Here is a 14,559-nt window from a genome sequence, read left to right on the forward strand (position 1 = left end):
GGGGTGGTTTTAGCCTGGAAACATAATACAGGAAGTGTTTAGAGGCTGAGGACATGATACAGAAAGTGGTTGGAGGCTGTAGACTTGATACAGGGGGTGGTTAGAGGCTGAAAACATAAAAAAGGAAGTGGTTAGAGGCTGCGGACATGATACAGCAAGTGGTTAGAGGCTGCAGGCATGATACAGGAGGTGGTTAGAGGCTACGGATATTATATAAGAGGTGGTTAGAGGCTGCTTATATAATACAGGAGGTGGTTAGAGGCTGCCGACATGATACAGGAGGTGGTTAGAAGCTAGAGGCTGCAGTTATTATGATACAGGAGGTGGTTAGAGGCTGCGGACATGATACAGGGGGTGGTTAAAGGCTGCAAACATAATACAGGATGTGGTTCGAGGCTGCGGACATGATACAGCAAGTGGTTGGAGGCTGCAGACATGATAAAGGAGGTGGATAAAGGCTGCAGATATTATATAGGAGGTGTTTAGAGGCTTCGGACATAATACAGGAGGTGGTTAAAGGCTGCGGACATGATACAGGAGTTGATACATACATGTTATAGGAGATTTTCGGCAGCCCTTTAACACAGATTTAGAATACTAGCCCTTTGTCCACAATAGGTTGCAATAAGATGCCATGGCTTACCAAAAAGAAATGACAAGTTTTCAGTAGTCCTTCACCGGAGTGAGATCCCTGGTCCTGCCACTAGGAATACATTTATTATTTTTAGTTAGACGTGGGAAGCGTTCAGGCAACGCACAGAGGTCAGGCAGAAGTCCAACAAGTGTCAGGAGAACGCTGATCATGAGCAAAAAGGGCAAACAAATTAAAGGCGTGCGGCAGCCATTTAGCATCCTGAAAAGGGGGTTACATTTACAGACATTTACATTTAATGACATCCACCCCTCCCCTCGGGCGGATGGGAAAGCGGCGGCGCAAGCAGCCCCCCACGGAAGATGAACGGCGTACAGGAAGGCGACGACCGCCGCAAGCACACCAATGACCATCCCCAGCGTTAGATGGATGAGAAGGCGGTGGCGGAGACTAACCGCAATATAGAAGGCAGGGGGAATGAAAAGCCGGGCCATTCTCCTCTCTGTTCTCCACCGGGCTGAACAGAAAGTGTGTCCTGAGACATCTTTGGTCAGTGTGTCCTCAGACATGATTAGGAGTCCTAAGACTCCCTGGCCAATTGGGTCTCAGGAGCTGCTTCCGGATTGGTCGGGAGGAGAATCAGAAAGACAATAGCGCATATTAATTTGCTATTTTTACACAAGTGGGTGGGCTCGGGGCGCAATGATCTGCGCCCTGAGCCCACCCTTTTTTTAAGCCAATTAGAGCCTTGGGTTCTAATCAAGTGCTTAAAAAAAATATTGAAATCCATGCATCCAGCTTCCTGCATGTAGATTAGGGGGACGGCACCCCTGTACCCCGTATGGATGGGCCACCACTGGTGTATGGCCATTTTAAATTAATAACATGGCAGGTTTTTTTTTTTGGGTTGAACTAGATGATCTTTTTTCAACCTAACTATGTAACTTTGTATGTATGCAGATTAGAAGTTCTGACTCTGCCTTCATTTTTCTGGTCTGCATGCTTTTTCAGAGTCAGTCACAGCAGGGGGAGGGGTCAGCGTGAAATGCATGAATGGAAATCGTAAATAGGGCTACTAGTAAACATTCTCTGTACTTACAATGATCAGTCAGAGCTGGCAGCAGATAGTTAGGACGGGCGGATCACAGAGATACGACGGCGTATCAGGGAATAGGCCGTCGTATCTCTTCTGTGAATCTGGCCCTATATTACTACTGCAGGAAAACAAGAGCGTACAATCCCCAGTCCTACTCCTGTCAATAGACGCCGAGAAAGCATTTGACAGGGTAGACTGGGGATTTATGATGGACACGCTCCAACATCTGGGAATGGGACCTAAAATTAGACACTGGATACGGAATTTGTACAGTAGACCAACCGCAATGGTCAAGGTTAATGGTAAAATGTCATCTTCCTTTGAAATGCATAATGGGACTAGACAAGGGTGCCAGCTCTCGCCACTTCTATATGTACTAACACTGGAACCTTTTTTGGCAACTCTGCGAAATAATCCAAAAATAGAGGGGGAATAGAGAATAGGCGAAGAAGAACACAAGATAGCGGCATACGCCGATTATATCTTAATGTACATAACTAACCCAAGGGTGACCCTGCCAAACATAGCTAAGGAAAAAGTACGGAGAACTTTCGAACTTCAAAATAAATCCTATAAAAACAGAAATTCTAAATATAGGAGTGGAGAAAAAAGAAGAACTTGCGTTGCAAAAACAATATTCATATACGTGGGTGAGAGGAGAGCTAACTTATCTGGGGGTTAAATTGACATCTACAGTAGATGGTCTGTATCTTGCTAACTTTATCCCTCTGCTAAATGAGATAAACACAGATTTAAAAAAGAATATAACAAGATCACTTTCATGGCAATAAAGGATAAACGCTTTTAAGATTGCTACCCTCCCAAAAATAACATATAAATTCCAGATGTTACCCATAGACATCCCACAGAGTTTCTTCAAGATTATTAAAACAATGCTGATAAAATATATATGGAAAAACAAACAACCAAGAGTATACTTTGCGACATTAACAAGAGGGAAAAAAACACGGAGGATTAGCAGCGCCGGATATAAAGAGATATTATAAGGCCACAATCATTGCACGAATGGTAGAATGGGGAAATAAACACAAAGAGAATGAAAAAAAATTAATTTGAATAGAAAAAGTAAAAAAAAGTAAAACAGCACTTAACAAAAATGTATGGATACCACGAAAGTATAGAGTGTTGGGCGTAGACACGCACATACTTACAAAGAACGTCTTCAAAGTATGGGATTTAATACACAGACAGAATAAATGGATCTATAATTCACCTTTAATTTCACTCACGGAAACTAATTTTTTTATACCGGGGAAAGGGACACGGTTGGGAAATAAAATGGGGGCTGCACAAATAAAGGACATCATAGAACAGGGAAAGATAAAAACACTCTTGGAGATAAAAGAAAAAAACAGGTGGGATATCAATTATTGGGAATATCTACAACTAAAACATCTGAAAAACTTAATACCCACACCTATAAGATGAAAAGAAATTAACCGCACTAGAAAAATTATGCTCCATGCAAACCCCAGTAAAGCATGTGATATCAAGAGTATATAAAATTCTGACAGAATCAGAGCTACAAGGAAAACCTTATTTTATAGAGAAATGGGAAAAAGAAATAAGCAAGAACTTTAAGGATCAACAAGTTGAAAGAATAATAGCATCTGTACATAACAGCGCAACTGATATGAATACAATTGAAATTAACTACAAATGTATTTTGAGATGGCATAGGACACCCGAAGTGATCCATAAATTTAATAAAGATAAAACCCCATTGTGTTGGAGAGAATGTGGACAGATTGGAACAACTACACATATATGGTGGGACTGTCCAAAGATAAAGGAATATTGACAGGAAATTCGGGAAAATGTGGAAGTAATAACTGGAGAAAAGATAGCTAATAGCATACAAGCTTGTGTGTTCCATGAATCAAAAGAATCAAACATAAGATATAGGAAAACATTAATCCCACCATTAATAAATGCCGCAAAAGGACTGATACCAAAAAATTGGCTAAGTACAAAAAAAACAGATATAAAAGAATGGTTTGAAAGAGTGGAAAACTATAACAAAATTGAATATCTATGTAGTTGTGACGCGGGCCAACTCAATAAACATAGTAAAAAATGGAGACAGTGGAAAGACTTTAAATCATCGGAGGAATATTTGGGGAAAATAATAGATGAATAGAGAGGAAGGAACAAACCATTAGGGGACCGGGGAGGGAGGGGGGTGGGGAGAGGGTAAGGTTTATAATTAAATTTGATATGTAAACTAATAGTAATAAGAAAAGAAAGAAGGAAAAACAAAAAGGAGAAATATAAAAATAGATGAATGAAGTAAAAGATAAATATATAAAACGGTATACAGAAAACCACAAATGATGCAAAACTGAAGAAGAGACAATATTTATGAATAAATGAAATCATGAGCAAGTCTCTTGCTATGGTTGAGTCTGACGTGGTTTTAAAAATAAAAATAAAAAATTCAAGGTAATCATGGATTTACATATTTTGTTGTGGTGTAGTGGGATATTGAGCCCTCCAGTGAGTAATTGGGGTCCATCATTCCAATTATACCAGTTGTGTCAAGGGAGGGTTCTGAGCTAACTTTAGGGGTTGACCACCAGAGCGTAGACCCAAAACAAACCAGCAGCCCCTCCGGGGGTAGTGCTACAATAGTAAAAAGGTCAGATCTGAGCATGTAGGCCCTTTACAAAATAATCTAGAGTGGGTGACTGGGGACAAAGAAAAGGCAAATGTATTAAATACTTTCTTCGGCTCTGTGTATACAAAGGAGCATGGGGCAGCTCAAGTCCATAATGGGGATGGTATTGACACAGACCCAAATGATCCACAATGGCTCAAAAGTGATATGGTCCAGATATATTTAGACAGAATAAAGGTGGATAAAGCACCTGGACCTGATGGCATCCACCCACGGATCCTAAAAGAATTGAGCTCTGTCATTTTAAAGCCATTGTTTCTAATTTTTAGGGACTCATTAATGACAGGAATAGTACCACTGGACTGGCGCAGGGCCAATGTGGTGCCCATATTTAAAAAGGGAACAAAGTCTTTACCAAGTAACTATCGAATTGTTAGTTTAACTTCTATAGTTGGGAAGATACTGGAGAGATTAATAAAAGACCACATAGAGGGGTTCTTGCTGGAAAAAAAATATTTTAAGCAACAGACAGCATGGATTCATGAAAGACAGAAGTTGTCAGACAAACCTGATTTCTTTTTATGAGGAGGTAAGTAAATCCTTGGATAGAGGCGTGGCTGTGGACGTGATATATTTGGATTTTGCAAAAGCGTTCGATACAGTTCCCCACACACGGCTCATGTGTAAGGTAAAGTCTACAGGCTTGTAAAAGACAGAATTCAGAGAGTAGTGGTTAATGATTCTTACTCAGAATGGTCTAAGCTTATCAGTGGTTTACCCCAAGGTTCAGTGTTGGGACTCTTACTTTTTAATACCTAAATAAATGATATTAGGTCTGGGGTTAAAAGTACCATTTCAGTCTTTGCAGATGACACCAAGCTATGCAGTGGAATAACGTCCTTACAGGATGTCTCCAATTTACAAGCCAACCTCAATGCTCTGTCTAATTGGGTGACTATGTGGCAGATGAGGTTTAATGTTGATAAATGTAAATTTATGCACTTGGAGGCTAAGAATATGCATGCATCATACATACTAGGGGGAGTACAACTGGGGGTATCTGTAGTGGAGAAGGATCTGGGGGTTTTGGTAGATCATAAGCTCAATAATAACATGCAATGCCAAGCTGCAATTTCCAAAGCGAGCAAAGTCCTTTCTTGTATTAAGAGAGGTATGGACTCCAGAGAGAGAGATATCATTTTGCCCCTGTACAGATCATTTGTAAGACCTCATCTGGAATATGAAGTTCAGTTTTGGGCACCAGTTCTCAAGAAGGATATCCGGGAACTGGAGAAAGTGCAGAGAAGGGCAACCAAACTGATAAGAGGCATGGAGGAGCTCAGCTATGAGGAAAGATTAGAGGAACTGGATTTATTCTCTCATGAGAAGAGGAGAATATATAATGGGTCCATATAGTGAACTTAGTTCAGTTATTCACTTTACGGTCAACACAGAGGACAAGGGGACGCGCTTTACGTCTAGAGGAAAAAAAAATCTGTCTCCAAAAAACGGAAACGTTTCTTCACAGTGAGAGCTGTGAAAATAGGGAATAGACTCCCTCCAGAGGTGGTTCTGGCCAGCTCAGTAGATTTCTTTAAGAAAGGCCTGGATACTTTCCTAAATGTACACAATATAACTGGGTACTGAAATTTATAGGTAAAGTTGATCCGGGGAAAATCCGATTGCCTCTTGGGGGTCAGGAAGGATTTTCTTCCCCTGCTGTTGCAAACTGGATCATGCTCTGCTGGAGTTTTTAGCCTTCCTCTGTATCAACTGTGGGTATAGGATTGTGTATATGGGATTGTTTGATACTATTATTTTTTATTTATTTTTACAGTTGAACTAGATGGACTTGTGTTTTTTTTCAACCTAACTATGTAACTATGTAACACTTTGTGCATTACTTATTTTTGTCCTTATTTAGTCTGTGCATTATGCACTTGGTATGTTACTTACCCCTGATCCCTACAATGTCAGGGGTAAGTGTGTCGTGCAGTACTGTCCCTGCACTCTGCTGTGTTGCACACCCCAGCCCCCTTACACTCTAGACTCTACGCAAAGTAGGCTTGGTTGTTTTTTACTATTCTTTGGACACACTCACCATTCAGCTATTAGTCCCTACTCTGTCCTAACCCACACCCATTAAAAGCTGGCATGGTCAGTAGGTGGTCCCCAGATTTCACTTTGAAAACCTGGTCACCTTAGGCTCATTTATATAAGCATGAGCTTTGTTAACTTTTCTGTCCTAGCACTGAGCTACATCCAGGCAGCCCATATAAGTGAGAGGACACCCACAGAGCAGAGCTTGACAGGTACACAGGAATTGATGCATAGGTCCCACACAGAGCTTGTAAATCCAGGGCCATGCACCTGCCCCTCTGTACCTGTCGAATTCAGCTGTGTGGGTTATTCCGAGCAACAGATGCATGTCCAGGCATTCACAAATATGCAGGCAACTCAGCACTAGGACAGAGTAGTAAACATAGGGCTCTCTATGTTGTATGGGGCTGAGCACCTATGTGAATTAGCCCTTACTGTAGTTCTCCGAGATAGTTGCTGCACAGCAAAGAATCATGTATTAAGAGAAAGCAGTTCTACCTAGTAGCACTGTGAAAAGCCTTCTCAGTCTGGCTGAATTGATTACTTAACCACTTCCAGACCGCTGTACGACTATATACGGCCTAACTTTGAAGATACATATCTCGGTAACGGCAGCAGCTGCTGCCACAACCGAGGTATCTATCTTTACTGTCAGCGGTTCTGGTAACGATAACGGCGGTCTCTGCAGCGGATTCGCCGCAAGATCGCCCCCCCCCCTCCCGCCGCTCTCCCGCGCCCTCCGCTGCTTACCGGAGCCGTCGGTAGCGGCGGAGGCGATCGGGACCGTTCGGCAGCTGAGCAGGGACGAGACTGAAGGAAAAATCTCCTTTGCCCGTCCCCATAGCTCGGCTGGGCGGAAGTGACGTCAAAACGTCAGTCCCGCCCAGCCTCTTAAAGAAACATTTTTTTTTTTGTCATTTGAAAAAATTAAATTTTCCAATTTGTTTTATTTTTTTTGCATTTTAGTCTAAATATAAGATCTGAGGTCTTTTTGACCCCAGATCTCTTATTTAAGAGGACCTGTCATGCTTTTTTCTATTACAAGGGATGTTTACATTCCTTGTAATAGGAATAAAAGTGATCATTTTTTTTTTCCAGTGTAAAAAATAATAAAATAAATAAAAATAAATAAGAAAAAAAAAAATTTAAAGCGCCACGTCCCGACGAGCTCGTGCGCAGAAGCGAACGCATACGCGAGTAGCGCCCGCATATGAAAACGGTGTTCAAACGACACAAGTGAGGTATCGCCGCGATCGTTAGAGCGAGAGCAATAATTATAGCCCTAGGCCTACTCTGTAACTTAAAACGTCGCCTATCGAGATTTTTAAGGGTAAAAGTTTGACGCCATGCCACGAGCGGGCGCAATTTGTAAGCGTGACATGTTGGGTACCATTTTACTCGGCGTAACATTATCTTTCACAATATATAAAAAAATTGGGCCAAATTTATTGCTGTCTTATTTTTTAATTCAAAAAAGTGATTTTTTTCCAAAAAAAGTGCGCTTGTAGGACCGCTGCGCAAATATGGTGTGACAAAAAGTATTGCAATGATCGCCATTTTATTCTCTAGGGTATTAGAAAAAAATAAATATATAATGTTTGTGGGTTTTAAGTAATTTTCTAGCAAAAAAAAATGTTTTAGTCTTGTAAACACCAAATCTGAAAAACACCCAAAGTAGAGAAGTGGTTAAAGTTCAATAAAAAAAGAAATCTGAGAGGACCATCGGACTGTGTCACCATAATCTTTCCAAAATAATACTAACAGCTGATTGCTTTTATTTCCTGTCCACATAATAGTCCATTACAGTATAATAGTCATACGTTAGAAGTATGATAACAGATACACTGACACTGGCTTGGAAGTCACTTAGCTCTGTAACAGACAGCCTAGCACAGACTCCCAGATGTGTTGTGCAGAGTGTCGCTGCCACGTCAGTAATGACATCGTTCATACTAATGAGTGTCTCATTCCTTTTGTATCCATTCCCAGAACACAGTGAACCCGTCTTGTAGGTAGTCTCATTTTATAGCCTATAAAGCCTTTGCAGTCTTTGTGGATTATGTAATGCAATAATCACGGCACAGGAGTCCCAATTTCCTATGTAGACGTCGTTATCCAAAACACATTTTTGGAACTACCCCCTCAATCAATCTCGTTAAGTGTATTATTAGTAGTAAGAGATCAAACCCATATGTGGTGGGGGGGAACATTTCTGTCTATGCAAACACTCATATTCTCCCACAATTTGTTTCACTGAATTTTAAAAGAGCAATCCAAAATGAGGTAATATACACAATATTGTCAAAAGTACTGGGATGCCTGCCTTTACACACACATGAACTTTAATGGCATCCCATTCTTAGTCCATAAGGTTCAAACCTTTCCTGGGAAGGCTGTCCACAAGGTTTAGGAGTGCGTCTATGGAAATGTTTGAATAGTCCTGGCTCGCCGTCTCTGCTCAAATTCATCCCAAAGGTTTTCTATCGGGTTGAAGTGCAGGCCAGTCAAGTTCCTCCAACCCAGACTCACTCATCCATGTCTTAATGGACCTTGCTTTGTGCACTGGTGCGCAGTCATGTTGGAACAGGAAGGGACCATCCCCAAACTGTGCCCAGAAAGTTGGGAGCATGAAATTGTCCAAAATGTCTTGGTATGCTGACACCTTAAGAGTTCCCTTCACTGGAACTAAGGGGCCAAGCCCAACCCATGAAAAACAACCCCCACCATAATTAGAATTAGAGCGGAGACTGCGAGACAGACCTTGAATGAAAAAAAAAAAAGTATATATACATATAGGTAGTAATTAAAAATAGTGATGAGGTGTGGGGATGGTGGCAGAAACATAATCATGCCCCCGACTTCCCAGAACTGAAGGTATCTTTAGAGTCAAAAAAGTAAACATAAGGGGACACAAGGGGACACATCTCCTGAGCTTCAGAACGTATCTGAATTCAACTGGCCTGGGTGTAACGGGTGTAACAACCAGTGAGAACACAAAATGAGCCAAGGTGGTGGTAAAAATCATTAAAAAAAAGGAGAATGAGAAGGGAAAAAAAGGAGGAGGAAAAAAGAAAAAAAGGGAGAATGGAAAATATTAAATAATAAAAGGTAAAAGGCGGCAAAAAGGGAGGAGAGAAAGGAGACTAAAGCCTAGTACACACGATCGGATATCTGATGGAATCTAATCCGATCAATTTTTTTGTCGGATATCCGATGAAGCTGACTTTTATCAGTCTTGCCTACACACCATCAGTCAAAAATCCAACCGTGTCCAAACGCGGTGACGTACAACTCTACAACGAGACAAAAAAAAAGAAGTTCAATGCTTCCGAGCATGCGTCAACTTGATTCTGAGCATGTGTGGATTTTTGACCGATGGAGTTCCACACAGACGATCGGATTTTTCTATCGATGGAAGACAAACTGATGGGGCCCACACACGATCGGTTTGTCTGATGAAAACGGTCCATCGGTCTGTTTCCATCGGACAAACCGATCGTGTGTACAGGGCTTAAGTGTGCCGTATCCAAAGACAGGAGTAGAAGGGGTAAAAAGGAACCACGGAGAGAACCAAAGCAAGAATCATAGCTCCATCCTACCTGAAACAAAGCCCTCCAAAAAGGGCTTGTAGTTGACGGCCTCATTGAGGCCTGGGTATTGGGTGGCCCTTAAGGAGTGGATCCACCTCAGCTCCTTGTGGAGGAGAAGTTTGTTCCACTGCGAGCTGGGGTGGACCCGATCCAGGGCTCAAAACCTGACCTTGGGAAAAATCTCCTTGTGTATGACATGGACGTGCCTACCAAGGGACAAATCAGGATTGGCAGTTTCCATACAGAGTATATGCCTGTAAATTCTTTTGCACAAACCCCAGGTTTCACAAAGCTCAGGTAAAATGGACCTCTCTGGACATCTCCCTGGTAGACGAGGACTGGTCAGAATTTAGTGATACGTATAAAACCTCTGTTATTGCTTCCCGGGACCGCATCAAACCCACCTCACTCCGGCTAGGTTACACAGGATGGGTCTCCTGCCCTCAGCTGCCTGTTTCCGTGGCTGTGGCCGGGAGGCCGATTTCTTACATTGCTTCTGGACATGCCCGGTAGTCCGGGACTTCTGGGAAGAAGTGGGTGCTTTCATCTCATCGCCACTAGGCCTCCCAAACATAATCCACCCCAAGAACTGCCTATTAGGCATTTTTGGCGAATTGCACCTATCATCACATGCCAAGAGACTGCTCCGTATACTCTTCTTCTATGTTAAAAAAGCTATTTTACTGTCCTGGAAGGGCGCACAGAACTCTCTGAAATCCCTCTGGTTAAAACTTATTAATGACGCTATCCCACTGTATAAACTTACTTTTGAACTCCGGAAACGGAACAAAACCTTCCACAAAATTTGGGGTAGATGGTTGGCCAGTCCGCTAACCCTCTCCCAGCACTGATTGTACTACTCTTGCTTGACCATTGATGGGCCGTGCCTCACGGATCCCTAATGTCTAGAAATACGCTTTTGCTATATCCAGGTATTATACCTGATCCTTTTACCACTGTGCCTACTTTATATTTTGCACTGATGTCAGTTTATTTTTCTATGTTTGAGTGTATTTCCTAACGTGTATGACCAGGTTGCCTGGTGGGGTTTTTTTTGTATGTTTTTCTGTTTGTTGGTTTGTCTCAAACCTAATAAAAATATCTTAAAAAAAAAAAAATCTTTTGCACAGTTAATTTTTGGTTTTCCCAACATAGAAAGAACCGCAACTGCAAATCTGGTTTTACAGTTTACAAAGTGTTTAGCCTTAAGTAGCTGTCCATCTGACACTACAATTGAGGCACCTGTAGGAATATATCTACATTGATTACAGCCTCAGCAGGTGTATGTACCCCTATATTTGCATGGATCGTTCCTTTTATCACCTTTGTATTCACTCTGAGTGATGGAATCTCACAATGACACAGGGGGCCAGATTCACGTAGCTCAGCGGATCTATAGATCCGCTCGATCTACGTGAATTAAGATCCGCTCCCGCAAGTTTAGGAGGCAAGTGGCTAATTCACAAACCACTTACCTCCAAACTTGCGACGGCGGATCCTAAATCCCCCAGCGGAATTCAAATTCCGCGGCTAGGGGAGTGTCATATTTAAATCAGGCGCGTTCCCGCACCGATTTAAATACGCATGCGTCGTCCGGGGAATTTCCCGGCGTGCATTGCTCCCACTGACGTCAATAGGACGTCAGTGGTTGCGACGTGAGCGGGACTTGCGACGCGCGTGTTCGTGAATCGGCGTACGCAAACGACGTAGGAAATTTCAAATTCGACGCGGGAACGCCGGCTATACTTAACATTGGCTGCGCCTGATAAAAGAAAGGGTAAGTATACGACGGAAAACCGCTACGGAAACGACGTAAAAACAATGCGACGGGTCCGCGTACGTTCGCAAATTTGCGTATCTCGCTGATTTACATATTATTAATCGTAAATCAGCGGGAACGCCCCCGGCGCCATTTTTAAATTTAAAAAAAGATCCGACAGTGTAACACAGTGTAACACTGTCGGATCTAGCCCTATCTATGCGTATCTGATTCTATGAATCAGGCCCTTAGATAGGACCAGTGTAAGTCAGAGATACGATGGTGTATCTGTAGATACACCGTCGTATCTCTTTGTGAATCTGGCCCAGGGTGTCTATAAGTACTCTGATGGATCTGGGATACAAATCTCCCTATGTTGGAACTCAAAGATATCAGGTGCCAGTGTTTCTGTATTATATGTCTTATCCTAGAGTGTTGGAGAAAAAAATTGATGATTCTAGTAAAACTCTCCTGTTTTCTAGGTATTTGGGGACCGTATAGCAATTTGTTCCTGGAATTACTAATTGCTTTCTTATAAGCTTTTTTCAAGCATGTTGGGGTGTATCCTCTCTCTAGCAATCTTTCTCTTAAGCCCTGTACACACGATCGGTTTGTCTGATGAAAACGGACCAATGGACCGGTGTGAACGGTGTGTGGGCCCCATCGTTTTTTTATCCATCGGTGAAAAAAAATAGAACCTGTTTTAAATTCTTTCTATGGATAAAAAACCGATAGAAAAAAACGATCGTCTGTGGGTAAGTCCATCGGTCAAAAATCCACGCATGCTCAGACTGAATTAGGAGACGGGAGCACTCATTCTGGTAAAACAAGCGTTTGTAATGGAGATAGCACATTCGCCACGCTGTAACAGACTGAAAAGCACGAAGACTGAAAAGCGCGAATCGTCTCTCACCAAACTTTTACTAACACGAAATCAGCAAAAGCCGCCCAAAGGGTGGCGCCGTTGGATTTGAACTTCCCCTTTATAGTGCCGTCGTACTTGGTGTACGTCACTGCGTTTGGACACGATCAGATTTTTGACCGATGGTGTGTAGGCAAGACTGATGAAAGTCAGCTTCATCGAATATCCAATGAAAAAATCCATCGGATTAGATTCCATCGGATATCCGATCGTGTGTACAGGGCTTTCGTTTCAAAGCTTCCTGCTGGATGGATGTTTCATCTGAGCAGTTCCTTCTGATCCTAAGATACTGACTATATGGAATATATCTCAAAAGTGGTTTGGGGTGGAAACTCGATGTACGTGGGGCGGTCCTTAAGCGGTTAATTACGCTCAGAAATATGTTCCTTTTTGTCTTAAAGCGAGGTCCGCCCAAATTATTTTTTTAAATCAGCAGCTACAAATACTGCAGCTGCTGACTTTTAAAATAAGGACAGTTACCTGTCCAGGGCGCCCGCGATGTCGGCACCTGAAGCCGAACTCTCCCTCAGCTTTTGGATGCTGCCGCCGCCGTCTTCAGTAAGGGAATCAGGAAGTGAAGCCTTGCGGCTTCACCTCCTGGTTCCCTACTGCACATGCGTGAGTCGCGCTGTGCGATTCGAATGGTCCCTGCTGTCTTCTGGGACCTGTGTATCTCCCAGGAAGACAGGGATGGGACGGAGGAGGCACTGGACGTGGCATAGATATCCGCAGATAATGCGGCTATATATGCCCGGAAGTCGGAGTAAATACCTGTATTAAACAGTTATCTGCTCCCCCTCCCCCCTAAAAGGTGCCAATTGTGACACCGGAGGGGGGGGGGTTCTGAAAAGTGGAAGTTCTATTTTTGGGTGGAACTTCGCTTTAAATTCCTCCTGAAAAATAGCAGTGCACTTCCTGGCATGCACTCCTGCTGGCAAAACCGTGTAGCTATAAATCTGCAGTGTGAGGTCTAGGGCACTGCCGCTTCTGACTGCTAGTCTCAGGAAATTTGGTGTGAGCTTTGGTGATATTAACACTGCGCTGCTTGCTGGAGGGGAAGCTGCACTGCATGCACCCCCCCTGCTTCTGCTTAATTCATTTAGAGGACCTATAAATGTGAATATCTTCTAAAGATTACTCAACCAGTCATCAGATCACCACCTGTCACCATGGGGAGCAGCTCTTTCAAGAGCAAATCAAGCCCTACCTCTACCAAGATGACGGCCTCCAAACACAAGGCATGGAAAGTAAGTAATGGGGAAAGATCAGTGGCAGGGAGTCGGGAGACCACATGTAATAATGTTGATGAGTCCTTTGATCTCTGCCTGTCTTTTTTGGACACAGCTTGCAGAATACAGGTCCTCTTTAAGACCCCTTTTCACACTGCAGGCGCTATAGCGTTAAAAATAGTGCCTGCAATACGCCCTTAAAAATCTGTCCCCATTCACTCCCGAGGGGCTTTCACACTGGAGCGGTGCGCTCGCAGGACGACAAAAAAAGTCCTGCTAGCCGCATCTTTGGAGTGGAGAAGGAGCGGTGTGTTCAGGGCTGGACTGGGACAATAATTTGGCCCTGGACTTCATCCAGACCGGCCCACTTTGACATGTCTCTCCTATGGCGGCCGGACAACTCCCGCACCCCCCCTCCCCCCGGCCACCCAAGCCCCCTCTTCCCCTTCACTAGCCACTAGCCATTCTACTTTATTAGAGTAAAACGGCTGGTACTGGTACTCTTATAGGAAGTATAAGAGTATATAGACCTTATTTCACACGGGGCAAAGAATCAGTTTAATGCGCCCCACTAGCGGCCAAAATGCGCCACAAATCCGCCTATAGCGTCAGCGGTAAAAATGGCAGCGTTTT

Source organism: Rana temporaria, chromosome 2 (genome assembly GCF_905171775.1).
Source record: "Rana temporaria chromosome 2, aRanTem1.1, whole genome shotgun sequence".
NCBI lineage: Eukaryota > Metazoa > Chordata > Amphibia > Anura > Ranidae > Rana > Rana temporaria.